This window comes from Leopardus geoffroyi, chromosome B4 (genome assembly GCF_018350155.1).
Source record: "Leopardus geoffroyi isolate Oge1 chromosome B4, O.geoffroyi_Oge1_pat1.0, whole genome shotgun sequence".
NCBI classification, from domain to species: Eukaryota; Metazoa; Chordata; class Mammalia; order Carnivora; family Felidae; genus Leopardus; species Leopardus geoffroyi.
In genome coordinates, this window is record NC_059341.1 from 56,547,898 (window position 1) to 56,562,902 (window position 15,005).

General features: G+C 37.8%; 1 long non-coding RNA gene across 1 annotated transcript in view; it reads left to right on the forward strand.

The window, feature by feature from the left end:
* Positions 1-15,005, forward strand: part of LOC123590385 — a 67,265-nt gene that overhangs the window by 51,625 nt on the left and 635 nt on the right. The gene's annotated exons all lie outside the window — the stretch shown is intronic.

Consider the following 15,005-nt stretch of genomic DNA (forward strand, 5'->3'; position numbering starts at 1 on the left):
TGCTCTCACTTGCTCTCTCTCTCTCAAAATAAATAAGTAAACTTTTTTTTTTTAAATGTTTATTTATTTTTGAGAGAGACAGAGACAGACTGTGAGCAGGTTAGGGGCAGAGAGAGGGGGAGACACAGGATCCGAACAGGCTCCAGGCTCCCAGCTGTCAGCACAGAGCCCGATGCGGGGCTCGAACTCACGAGCTCTGAGATCATGACCTGAGCTGAAGTCGGAGGCTCAATCGACTGAGCCACCCAGGTGCCCCTAAATAAGTAAACTTAAAAACAAAAAATAAAGCTAAAATCTTGCTTGATTGCCTTCAATGTAACTATTGATTTTAATCTTACTATGAAAAATTCCTAATACTCACAAAAGTGAAGACACTGATACACTGAACCCTAATTAATACATGCAGCACCCAAATGTAAAAATGATAATTATTTTGCCACACTGGTTTCATCTACCCTCTTTTTCTTTCTTTTTGTTGCTAAAGTATTTTGAAGTAAATCCAAGACCTCATGAGACTTCATCTCACCTACTTATAATTCTTCTGATTTTTAATTGAATTATCAAGTAGTTAACAGAAAACAGGATATTACAGGAAGTATCTAGTGAGGTACAAAGTGCAGTAATTAATCTTTTCTCATTTAATCAAAGCGAGCAGCAGGGCTCTAGTAATATCATTATACTTAGAAATGGAAATTAAAAAAAAAAAAACAAAAAAAGGAAGCAGTTTTAAGTACTTTTAAGCCCTACTTCTGTTTTCCTTCCTCTTGACCTATTCCCTATTAACAACTGGCCACTGGGTACTCTGGCCTCTCAGTGTAACTAGGATATATGTGAATCATACTTATGTAATCCATCAAGTGATTGGCAGGATCCTAGGACACAGTTCAAATAGAAGTTTTTATTTTTACAGCAAAATCCTGGCTCTTTTCTCTGGGACATCTTTGAAGTCCTTTTTATTTTAACACTTCCATTTATGTTACTATTATTATAAGTTTGTATCAGTATCTTAGAATAATTGTTCTTAGTTTCACACGAAAAAAAGATGTGAAGAAATAAAATACCCAATGTTGATGAAGATATAGATGATGAATTTCCAGTGGGAGTATGGGTAAGTTGATGCATGGAAATAAAAACCTGGTTTGGTAATAATAATTGAATACCAAGTTGCAATATTTGGTATTTAAAATTCTGTTAGCCTGTTCATAATTGAACAGGAGAAAAAAATTCTTAATGTAGGAATGACCTTCCCTCTGCCAAAACTTGGAGTGAAAATGCTGACTGCCTTTTTTTTTTTTTTTTTTTTTAATTAAGCTTATTTACTTGGGTTTGGGGGAAAGGCAGAGAGAAAGGGAGAGAGAGAGAAGCCCAAGCAGGCTGTGTGCTGTCACCTCAGAGCCTGATGTGGGGCAGGATCCCATGAACCGTGAGATCATGACCTGAGCCAAAATCAAGAGTCAGACACTCAACCAACCTGGCCACCCAGGCGCCCCTGCTTTTTTTTTTTTTTTTTTTTTTTAACCATTCCAGCTTCCCATGTTTTTCCTCCAGAAAGATCACTCTGCCAGACTGAAATGAAGGACTTGTGAGATGCAAAATTCGAGATTGGAAAGGGGTGAGGAAAAAAAAAGCAAATTGACTTAGAGTCATTTAAAAAACAAGTGACAAATTGGGGATGGAAAAAGGGAAAGCAGTTGAGAAAAGGGAAAGAGAATATTGATTGTGGTCTGTCAGTAAGGGGCTCCAGAATAATGTGGGTTTACGGAAAATTGAAAGAAGAGAAAAAGAGATGTGGGAAGTGTTGGTGGGTATATGAATCGAAGTTTATTAACAATTTTAGATGAGAGACAAGTTAATTATTAGAATCCCCTCAAAAATATTTTGGCTGTTGGGGCACCTGAGTGGTTCAGTTGGTTAGGTCTCCGACTTTGGCTCAGGTCATGATCTCATAGATCATGGGTTTAAGCTCCACATCAGGCTCTGTGCTGACAGCTCAGAGCCTGGATCCTGCTTCAGGTTCTGTCTCTGTCTCTCTCAGCCCGTCCCCTGCTCACGCACTCTCTCTCTCAAATATAAATAAACAGTAAACAATTTTTTTTAATATTTTGGCTATTTGAACTATACTTCTTTGAGAATGTCTCCATTTATCAACAAATATATTTCTATGCTGGCACATCTTATTTGAAAATTCCTTTTTGATGAAAGCCTAAGTTTCTACCAAGTGCATATATTCGAGTTAATATACTATTCTTCTATAACTGTGTTCATATTATTTCCATTTTTCTACTACTTAAAAACCACTGTGATGAATATATTTGTACTCATGGCTTCTTCCCTGTTTAAGATATTTCACTAGCATAGATGCACAGAAATAGAATTACAGAATGAAAATTATAAATGTTTTATACTGTCAAATTGGTTTTTTTTGTTTAAATGTATCAACTTATACACACTCCCACTAGATGTTTTTTAAGAACAGTCATCATATATACCTTCATCAACACTGCATGCTTACTTTCTTCCTTCCTTCCTCCCTTTTTTTTTTTTTTATAGTCTTGAGGTCTTTTATTTTTTCTACACTTATGCCATGAATTCATAGGGAATGGGTTCTGCCAGCTTAGACTCCTTTCAATCGGCTCTCATGAAGTGTGTTTCTCTGGGTAGAGCAGGCTGGTGCTTCAGTTGAACCCAAGTATCTTTCTCTTCATTTTCCTTCTTTTTCTGATCATTCCCTTCAGGAAGCTATCTCTGCTCTTTGTGTGCTTAACACACTTAATACATACATTAATTCTATTGGCAAGAATCTTGCCCTTAACTTGTGTGTTTACAACAGTGCCAGCCAACAGCATGCTGGCTAACACTGTAGGTTCTTCCAGTTTTGCCACCATAACATTTGTGGGGCATTCCTTTTTTAACAGTGCCCATTCCCTTGGCACATTCCCATTCCCACAATATTATCTTTCTTGCAGATTCTCATATATGTGGCCAAAGGAAGCACTCCGGGTTTTCTAAAAGGCCTAAAGAAGGTAGCAGGTGCTCTTTCTCTTTCCTTTTGTGTTAGTCATTTTGGCGAATTGCTGGAAGATGGTGGTCCCTGGGTGTTTTATTTGTTAGTGTCTTTTTTCATGTGATTGTTTCAATGGCTTTTATTATGCTTGCCAAATCATAAGATTGGACAAATTTTCCTATTCTCATCAGAAAATAATAGCTATCAGGGCATCTGGGTGGCTAAGTTGGTTAAGCATCCGATTATTGATCTCAGTTCAGGTCTTGATCCCAGGGTTGTAAGTTCTAGCCCCATGTCCAGTGCAGAGCCTACTCAAAATAAATAAATAAATAAATAAATAAATAAATAAATAAATAATAAAAATAATAATGACTATCATCTTTGAAAGAAAGACTACCTCCTTCCATTTTGACCTCAAACTTTCTAACTGATTAAGTTCTTCTTTTCAGCTTATCTCTTAAGTCAGGCAAAAGACCCTGTGGGCAAGTATCCCCTTGAGGACTGCCCTGGGCCAGCAAGACGCTACCCATGAAAATGATGACCTGACCTTTACTGCCTCCCAGAATATACCCACCGACCTGTGTCCCACATTTTAAAAATATAAACCTGGAAGTGTAACGCCCGAAGTCGCGAAACCCCCCACAAGAGACCACCAGAGTCGTAAGTCAAAGCCAAGCGGCAAGGGTCGTTTATTGCAGGTTCGAACCTGGACCTCCGCGCACTCGTTGCCGGTGACGCTAAGAGGCCCCGATCAGGGTTGGTAGAGCATTTTTATAGACAGAGACAAATAGCATAGGGGAGGTTTCAGATGATGGGGGGCCTGATTAGTTGATTTTAAAGTAAGGACATTTGTTGTTCTCTGATTGGGCGTCCTTTGTCTGTCCTTTGGCGGGAAGGCTTTGTCGTTACTTGTGGGGGGAGAAAAAAGGGGAAGGGGGAAGGGGGAAGGGGGAAGGGGAGGAATGTGTTAAGCAAGCAAGATTACAGAAGCGAGAAAATGCTGGTTAGTAAGTATTTTCATAATCTTAGGGTATCGCAAACTAAGTCTAGAAAAATTTAACGGTGCTCACATCGAACAATAGGCAAGACATACAAAATTTTAAATTCATTCTCTACAGAAGTATTTTCAGCACTTTGGACATTAGTCCACCGTCTTGTTGGCCTTACTGAAATAAATTCCTTTCTTATTTCACCACCACTTCTCTCTGTACCTTTGGGTTCTGTGGGCAGCAAGTGGCTGAACCTGGTCTGTCTAGGACTACTGGATCCAGGAGTTATATTGCACCCCTGTGTCCTGGAGGCTACATCTTAGATTACTTTGCATTTTCTTCTTAAAGTAATTTTTTTTAATTTTTTTTTAACATTCATTTATTTTCGAGAGACAGAGAGAGAGACAGAATGTGGAGGGGAGGAACAGAGAGAGAAGGAGACACAGAAACCTAAGCAGGCTCCAGACTCTGAGCTGTCAGCACAGAGCCTGATGTGGGGCTCAAACCTGTGAACCACGAGATCATGGCCTGAGGTGAAGTCAGTTGCTTAACAGACTGAGCCACCCAGGCGCCCCCTCTTAAAGTAATTTTGATAGATTATCCCTTATGTTTTTTTCTATTCTCTCTCTCCTTCTTTCCCCCCTTCTGTTCTCCTCCCTCCCTTCTTCCGTTCCTCCCTTTCTTTCCCTAGTTTCCCCTAATTTTTTGGTAAAGCTGTTTTATATATTTTTTGAAATTTATTTTTATTTATTTATTTATTTTTTTTATATATTTTTTTTTCAACGTTTTTTTAATTTATTTTTGGGACAGAGAGAAACAGAGCATGAACAGGGGAGGGGCAGAGAGAGAGGGAGACACAGAATCGGAAGCAGGCTCCAGGCTCTGAGCCATCAGCCCAGAGCCCGACGCGGGGCTCGAACTCACGGAACGCGAGATCGTGACCTGGCTGAAGTCGGACGCTTAACCGACTGCGCCACCCAGGCGCCCCTATTTTTATTTTTTTAAGTTTTTTTTAAGTTTATTTATTTGAGAGAGAGAGGGTGTGAGAAGGAGCGGGGAGGGCAGAGAGAAAGGGAGAGAGAAACCCCAAGAAGACTCTGTGCTGTCAGTGCAGAGTTCAACGCCGGGCTCAAACCGTGAGAATCATGAGATCATGACCTGAGTCGAAATCAGGAGTAGAATACTTAACTATTGAGTCACCAAGGCACCACTGAAATATATTTTAAAAGAACAAAAACAAACTCTCTACCCTGGTAATGTTCACCTTGAGTGCTTTTAGCAATGCAAAGGGACCTCATTCATTCACACACTCTCTTTCCATTTCCTATTTAGTTTATCTTGTTTGTGCCTTGAAGCAGCACGAAAAGATCTAAATCTTCACTAACCTGTTCAACCTCCTCCGAACATACTCTTCATTCTCTTCTAGAACTGACAGCAGAATATCAGGTGCGGTGTTCAACTGTGATGTGTAATGTGAATTACACATCATTTGTACAACTGCCAGGCGCTCTCTTTGGATGGGGGCCTGAGGCACTGGCGGGGAAAGGATTCACCCAAGTTAGACCAAAGGAGATAGAAGTTTATTGAACACATCACAGGGGAGCTGCAGGCAGGACAGCAGAGGAGACACCATCGCTATGAGGTGGTGTTGGGGGGCCAAAGTTAGAGGGCGGAGTGAGAGAATATGGGGATTACTGACTTAATGTAAATAGCCTATTGGTTAGTCGCTTATTGTGTTTATTTGTATTCAGTTCGGTGGGGTGGGTGCCATAGGCCCTTTTGCCTTACTCAAGTTTCCATTACTCAAGCCTGTTGCCTAAAAGCAGCCTTTACAAAAACCACAACAGAAAATAATGGGAATTATTTCTTAATAGATTTCAATTGCCTTATACTGTTAAGTTTTAATAAAAAGTTTATCTCTCCTTGAAGAGAGCTACATACCTCATCATGGTGTTCTCTCAAAGTGTTTATGAAGATTAGTGATACTCATACAGTGTGTAGAACACTGGCTGACATAAAGAAGTGTTCAAAAAACGTTAGTTGTATAAGTTCCCAGAAGGCATGTGTACAATCAATCAAGATATTCTGGTTATATTTACCCACACCCTCATTAAGAGAGTACTATTCTTTTGCATTTATTTTTGTGACATTACAAATTAATAGCAATTCTATAAGGGTCTGATTTGAACTCAGTTCAGCACAAATATTACTTTCTTTCATTGAGAAACTCATCCATGTTTGGTAAACATAGTTATATATCAAAAACAAAGAGGATTCTTTAATTGCAGGTCAGCTCAAATATTCTTAAATTGTTTTTTTTTAAGATTTTGTTTTATTTATTAAAAAAATTTTTAATGTTTATTTTTGAGAGAGAGAGAGAGAGAGAGAGAGAGAGAATACAAGCCAGGGGAGGGGGGGCACAGAGATAGAGGGAGACACAAAATCCAAAGCAAGCTAGAGGTTCCAAGCAGTCAGCACAGAGCCCAAAATGGGGCTTAAACCCACGGACTGTGAGTTCATGACCTGAGCTGAAGTCTGGACGCTTAAGTGACTGAGCCACCCAGGTGCCCCTTAACATTTTATTTTTAAGTAATCTCTACACCCAGTGTGGGGCTTAAACTCACAACTCCGAGACCAAGAGTTGTCCACTCTTATGACTGGGCCAGCCAGGCAGCCCAAATACTCTTAAATTGTAAAATAATTAGTTCAGGTTCTTTTTTTGCCAGGAAACAAAAGATGAACAAGACAGACATAAATGTCTAAATTGTTGCTAAGCTGGATTTTTACTTAATACTACATCTGAAAATATTTCACCTGTATTTGAGGAAATTTTATGTTCACATTAAACAATTTACCCAAGTTAACAGATAGGAGGAGACATGTAGCCAGACTCATAAAGCTGAGAAAATAACCATATCAATGCCAATGTTATTTTACTTAAAATCTTAAAGGTATGCCATCACATATAAGAATCTAAACTAGGGGTGCCTCGGTGGGTGGCTCAATCGCTTAAGCATCCCACTCTTGATTTTGGCTCAGGTCACAATCTCACGATTCATGATATTGAGCCCTGTGTTGGGCTTTGAGCTGACAGCTTGGAGACTGCTAGGGATTCTCTCTCTCCCTCTCCTCTGCCCCTCCCCTAATGGTGTTCTCTCACTCTCTTTCTCATAAACAAACAAAAACAAACAAACATACAAACAAAGATTTTAAAAAATCTAAATTGGAGTGCCTGGGTGGCTCAATCGATTAAGCATCCGACTTCAGCTCAGGTCATGATCTCTCACAGTCGGTGAGTTCAAGCCTTGCGTCAGGCTCTGTGCTGACAGCTCAGAGCCTGGAACCTGCCTCAGATTCTGTGTCTCCCTCTGTCTCTGCCCCTCCCCCACTCATGCTCTGTCTCCCTCTGTCTCTGAAAAATGAATAAACCTTAAAAAAATTTTTTTTTCATCTAAACAAAATTAAATTTGCTTTTTAACAATGTTTTTTAATCACTGTATCACTATTTATTTCTTTGAAGAATATTTCCAAGCACATATTTGAGTATGTGCCAAGTTGAAAGTCCCACTCTTATGAGAAATGAATCACGAAACAAAGTTCAAAGGAAAGTTTTGCAACCCTAGCCACAGCACATTTAAGGTTGGAATAGTTAAACACAAAGGAAAATTTTGAGGGAATGTCTCAGTGAATGAAAGACAACTCACAAGAAGTAGAGCCCTGTAAGAGCATAAAAGTATGAAGAATTTCCTATTTCCAAAAACATTTCTTAGTCTAGTTATATCAAAATTGTCATGCACTTTATATTCGTAGTACAAATAGTTAATGAGTTACTTGAAGAAGTTAAACAATCGTGTAGAATTGCAAGCCTCAGGTCATATTCCACCATCTAGCTCACTATCACCTTACTGGGAAATTAAGATCTCTTAGAACCGTTCATTGACTTCACAGTAATAAATTTGTCAGATCCTGAAGTAAACAAAGTGATCCTTAGAAAGCCAACACAATTTAGATGTTTTTCATAATTTTAACAGGTATATTAGTGTCAGCAATTTGGTGAAAAATAAAATCAATTATCAGCTCTGTTAGGTAAATCTCCTGTAATCTTATGAAAAAGGTCTAAATAACCTGGCACATTCAGCACTTTATGCTCAGGAACATCAATAACTTTTCCAAAATGTGCTAGTCATCCAAAACTTAACTTCAACTTTCATGATGAGAAATACATGTAACTTTTTAAATTCTTTAATTAATTCAATCATTTTCTAAGTGACTACTATGTGGCAGGCATTGTGCTGGGTAGGTGATACAAAAATGTTTAAATATAGCTCCTATCTTTACAGAGCATATACCTAGTTAGGGGACAAGAACCATAAACAGATAAGTATAATAATATGATATGGAAGTATATTATTTGCAACTTTATTAAAGGCAACATTTGTACTGGTCTTTTACTTTGTTTTCATTAAAATTAAATTGACATAGCAAAATTAACCATTTAAAACTGAACAATTGAGGGGTGCCTGGGTAGCTCAGTAAGTTAAGCATCTGACTTGATTTTGGCTCAGGTCATCTCATGGTTCATGAGTTAGAGTCTCGTGTCAGGCTCTTCCCTGAGCATGGAGCCTGCTTAGGGATTCTCTTTCTCCGTTCTCCCTGCCCTCTCCTGCTCTCGTGTGTGTGTGTGTGTGTGTGTGTGTGTGTGTGTGTGTGTGTGTGTAAATAAATAAACATTTAAAAAAATGAACAGAGGCACCTGGGTGGATCAGTCTGTTAAGCATCTGACTTTGGCTCAGGTCATGATCTCACAGGTCATGGGTTCAAGTCCCACGTTGGGCTCTGTGCTGACAGCTCAGAGCCTGGAGCCTTCTTCAGATTCTGTGTCTCCTTCACTCTCTGCCCCTCCCCACTCTCACTCTCTCTCTCTCAAAAATAAATAAACATTAAAAAAAAAAAACCTTAACAGTTCGGTGGCATTTAGTACATTCACAATGTTATGCAATTATTATCTCTATCTAGTTCCAAACGTTTCCTCTTCTTTTTTTTTTTCTAGCTTTACTGAGATATAATTGACATATAATATTGTGTAAGTTTAAGGTGTAAAATATGATGATTTGATATACATATATACTGTGAAATGAGGTTAGTTAACACACATAAGGTAGTGAACAGAGCATCATTTCATATAGTTACTTTTTTGTATGTAATAAGAACTTTTAAGATTTACTCTTAGCAATTTTCAAGTATACGATACAGTTTTGTTAACTATAGTCACCATGCTGTACGTTAGATCCCCAGAACTTGTTCATCTTACAACGAGAAGTTTACGCTCTTTTACTACCTTCACTTATTCTAACTCTCATCCCCCCACCACCCAAGCAATGACCAGTCTGCTCTCTGGATGTTAATCCTTTATCAGATATATTGTTTGCAAATATTTTGTTCCATTCCATAGATTGCCTTTTCATTTTTATTTTTTTTAAGATTTTATTTACTTTAAAAATTTTTTTAAATGTTTATTTATTTTTGAAAGAGACATAGAACACAAACAGGGGAGGGGCAGAAAGAGAGGGAGACACGGAATCTGGAGCAGGCTCCAGGCTCTGAGCTGTCAGCACAGAGCCCAATGCAAGGCTCAAACTCACAAACTATGAGATCATGACCTGAGCTGAAGTCAGATGCTTAACTGACTGAGCCACCCATGTGCCCCTTTAAGATTTTATTTTTAAGTAATCTCTACACCCAACGTAGGGCTCAAACTCATAACCCCAACATCAAGAGTTATGTGCTCTACCAACTGAGCCAGCCAAGCACCTGTGCCTTTTCATTTTATGTTTTAATGATAAATCATTAATCACAATTCACAAGTGCTAATTCTAGCATGATAAAAATAAGTAAAATAAATAAGGTAACACCCTTGGTATACTATTTATTTGCTACTAATGCTAACGTCAGGTGATTCATATATATTATAAATTTTCTGAAGTATCCTATGGGCTTCTAAAATCTTTAAGGGCTCTAAAGGTTTTTCAAAGTCTTTTTTGCCAGAAAAATATACATAACTAGTTTAATAAGCAGTCTCCTCTCAGTACAGCATAAATATAAAACTTCTATTTTTTTAAATGACTTCAACGCTCCTCAAAGTCCCAATTCATCTCTTAATGACATCTCAGTCAGAATCCAAGCTTCCCAGTCATATTTGGTTATTTAAAATTCAGCTTAGGGGCGCCTGGGTGGCTCAGTTGGTTGAGCATCTGACTTCAGCTCAGGTCATCATCTCACGGTTCATGGGTTTGAGCCCCACATCGGACTTTGCACTGACAACACGGAGCCTACTTTGGATCCTGTGTCTCCTCTCTCTCTGCCCCTCCCTCGCTCACACTCTCTGTCTCAAAAATAAATAAACATTAAAATAAAATAAAATAAATTTCAGCCTAGTTTGACCCACTAGGTCTGGGTTCTGTTCATCCGAGAGTCTCCCTTTCCCGATGTTAGCCGGTTTGTGGCCTGAGAGACTTAGAATGGGAAGGAAAGCTCTGTGCTTTTTTCTCTTTATTGGACATCTCACCAGCTAAGTATAGTAAGATGTTCTTCAGCACAACTCTAATAAAATATATACTGTGGACTCTACTATTTGTTTATAGGAAGTCAATGAACTCATTAACATTTTAGTATCTACCATTATCAACCAAGGCTTTCAGTGATATCTGTCTTGTATGGACTCAGAATCAACATTTCATAATTTGAAGCACGTGGTTGCCTCTTTATAACTTTATAGCACTGTTCATTCAAGAAATGTTTGTGGATTATCTACTCTGTGTCAGACGCTGTGTTTACAAACCATAGCACAAGGAACAAATGGGTTTCTTTTGAATATATTATTTTTTTAAGTTATACACATAGTCCTAGACTACGTAGTGTAAGCAGATATTTTCTTTCCTTTTTTTTTAATGTTTATTTATTTTTGACAAAGAGAACATGAACAAGAGAGGGGTGGAGAGAGAGGGGGGCAGAGGATCTGAAGTGGGCTTTGCACTGACAGCAGAGAGCCCAATGTGGGGCTCAGATTGATGAACTGTGAGATTATGACCTGAGCTGAAGTCAAAAGTTCAACTGGCCAAACCACCCAGGTGCCTCTTTCTTTTTTTTTTTTAAGTTTATTTTATATTTTGAGGGAAAGAGCACATACAAGTGCACACACACACACACACACACACACAGTGGGAGAAGGGCAGAGAGAGAGAATTTCAGGCAGGCTCCACACTGTCAGTGCTCCTGACAAACCATTAGATCATGACCTGAGCCAAAATCAAGAGTCCGAGGCTTAACTGACTAAGCCACCCAGGCGCCCATCCCTAAGCAAATATTTTCTTTTTACTGATGCAAAATCTAAGTTGTTTCTAACTATTTTAAGGTTCCCCCTGGGATTGATAGTTCAGGTTGACTTAAACTGATCAATACTATTAACAATAGCAAACATACTTAGTAGGTACTATGTGCCATTATCGTAAGTGATTTACATGTTTTTTTTAATCAAAGTAATAATCTGATGAGCTAGTTAGTAATATTATTCTCATTTTACAATGAGAAAACTGAGTGTGAATAGTCATTAAACTAGCTTTTTTTACTTATCTGCTAAGTAAGCCTTGACCTCTGATTCAAAAGTCAGCTGAGCTAGTCCAGCTGTCCAACTGGAGCCATGTTTTGAATCTAGGCTTTGCCCCTTACTAGCTTTGCAAGTTGTTCACCTTTCTGTGTGTCAGTTTCCCCATCTATAAAATGGAAATAACCACTGTGCATTTCTTATAAGTATTGTGAGATGAATTACGTTAAAATAAAGCATTAGAGTCAGAGTTACTTGATAAAAAAAAAAAAAAAACCTTACATATTACAAGCCCAATACCCCTTATCAGAAATCTATGAGGCTTGATGAGTTTTAGAATTCATAATTTTTCAGATTTAGAAAGGTAAATGAGAGTAGATAGCAAATTTTATACAATATTTTCAGCAGAGTCTGGGAACCTCCCTAAGGCAAATAAATGAATATACCTGATTTAAACTTATGAATTCATACGAAGTGGAACAAATGACTATAAGTAATTTGATTTTGCTTCAATTCTGAATCTGTCACTCAATTAGTCTATGGCAAACATCAAAAAGAACTTTTGGTTTTTACAGCTTGTGAGATTTGAGAATTTTGGTGAAGGACCTGTTATTAACAAGTGATATAACCTAACCCATAATGGTCAGAATCATTTTTACTTCAGGGTTTATAATTTCAAATAGGACTGAAAGGAACATTTCCCATGTAAATTCTCTTTACTGGTTACTTGGCAGAATTTAACATTCAGTGATATCATTTGACACCCAATTTCATTTCATCTGCTTCACAAAAGGTGTCTTAATTGTGTTTCCATTTCAGAAGTTCTAAAAGACATTTTAAAATCATTGTAAAATTTCGACTAGCTACCCAATACAAAGCTTTTGATTCACATTTAGGTTTCATTTTTTGCCTTGAATTTTAAAAAGCCATTTAAATGCTTCCTAAACCTTAATCATTTTGGTGCAATAATCTGGAAAGACTTTAAGTCACAACAATCATTCAGAATAGACTGGATCTTATTGCAGTTAACATACAGCTTCCCAAATCTTTATGATTTAAACAATAAATGAAAATAATATAAATAAATATTGAGAAATTGCTCAGTGGGGCATCATATTTGAAAATTAAAGTTACTGGAAATATGTTTTGGCCAATTGACATATTGATTAAATTATTTAAACCAAATCATCTGAAGCTAATGTTATTGATAGTCATTGCTGAATAGGAAAAAATAGAGGATTTTTCTTCATACATATTAATATTTTATAGTTTTAAGAAATTAGTATATACTATAGGAAAAAGAATTCTTACACATCTTTATTTCTGGGTAATTTATTCTTTTTGCTGCAGTTGCCAATATAATCTTTAAAAACTTTTTTTTCTTCCAAACTAGTTATTGGTGGTGTGTAGAATCCCATTTACATTTCTATATCCCATTATAACTAAGGTAGACTTGGCTGATCTCAAATAGAGATTGATTTTATGGATCTCATTGTGTCCCCCACCTTCCCTTCCCTAGGGTGTTTTTATTTTTTATTCATTTTATATTTTTATTTATTTAATTTTTATATGTTTGTTTTTGAGAGAAAGAGAGAGAGAGAGAGTACACGCACAAGTGATGAAGGGACAAAGAGAGGGAGACAGAGAATCTAGAGCAGGCTCTGAGCTGTTAGCTCAGAGTCCAATGCGGGGCTCAAATCCAAGAACAATGACATCATGACCTGAGCTCAAGTTGGACGCTCAACCATCTGGCCACCCAGGTGCTCCCTTTAGGGTGTTTTTAAAAATGAGGAATGCCTGGGTGGCTGTCAGTTGAGCATCCAACTCTTGATATCCACTCAGGTCCTGATCTTGTGGTTGTGAGACTGAGGCTAAGCCTCCAGGGGGGCTCTGTGCTGAGTGTAAGCCTGCTTGGGATTTTCTCTCTCCCTCTCTCTCTGCACCTCCCTCAGTCTTTCTCTCTCTCTCTCTCTCTCTCTCTCTCTCGAAATAAATTGTTTTTAAAAAATATATAAAATGATAAACAGTGCTTATTATCTCTTTTCCTATTTTTATTAAAAAATTTTTTAAGGTTTTTATTTATTTTTGACAGAGAGAGAGAGAGAGAGAGAGAGACAGAGCATGAGAGGGGAGGGGCGGAGAGAGAGGAAGACACAGAATCTGAAGCAGGCTCCAGGCTCTGAGCTGTCAGCACAGAGCCCAACGTGGGGCTGGAACTCACGGACTGCGAGATCATGACCTGAGCCGAAGTTGGATGCTCAACCGACTGAACCACCCAAGCGCCCCACTTTTCCTATTTTTATGATAAAATTGTTATAAATTGACTTACAAGTTTGCAGTCCACCTTGTGTATATTGTTTTCATATCAATTATTTCCCAAATATTGTTCATGTATTTTAAATTTCCTTTTTGACTCAGTTTTTATTTAGAAGAATGTTTCTTTGTTTCTTAATTTTGAACCTTTTTTTTCAACCACAGGCTAATAATTTTGATTTTGTATGACTTGGCATGTGTCCTGTCTTAAGGTTTATTATTTTATGACCAAGACAAAATACAATTAACATTAAAGGAATCAACTTGTATCTATATAATACATAAGTTTTATATTTCTTTTGTGAGTAACTAGGACCCTTTAAATTAATCAGATTTTTGTTTACCGTTCTGTCTCTTCTCCTTTTTCCCACCTACCTTTTAAATTTTTCCTGTCTGAAGATCTGTGCATTGGTCACCTCTCATATATTTTTTTCAGACATACGGCTTTGGGCCAAGATGGTGTAACTTAGGGGTGCCTGGTGACTCAGGCAGTTAAGCGTCCAACTCTTGATTTCAGCTCAGGTCACGATCTCAGGGTTGTGGGATCAAGCCCCATGTTGGGCTCCACACCCATTGTGGAGTCTGCTTAAAATTCTGTTTCTTTCTCCTTCTACCCCTCCCCTGTGCTCACTCGCTCTCTCTCTCTCTGTCTCTGTCAACTTAAAAAAAAAAAAAAAGAAGTGTAATTTGATTTGGCTATTACTATTTTTGAGCAATGACTCAAAGTTGTAGGAGTGGGTAGAAACTACTACTGTTTTTTTGTAAAATATGTCATACGTGTCATAGATTAAAAATCCTTGGGGACTGATCCTTAAATAGCCCGATTTGGCACATTTCAACAGCAGTGGTAGTGTAAACCATTTGGATAAAATATTCAGTCAATTTCTGTCTAATGTATGATACTTGGTTCTAGACCATATGGTCCTAACACGTTGACAGGAAGAAAGAATCACATTTTACCAAAGTCCAAATACATGAAATCCAGTGTTTCCTCATCACTAATGGTCTGACACCATCATAAAAGTTAATTAATTAGTACAGTAGGCTTTGTCCTTTTTAACCATCAGGATTTAGTCTCACTATACTTTAAGCTCTTCTG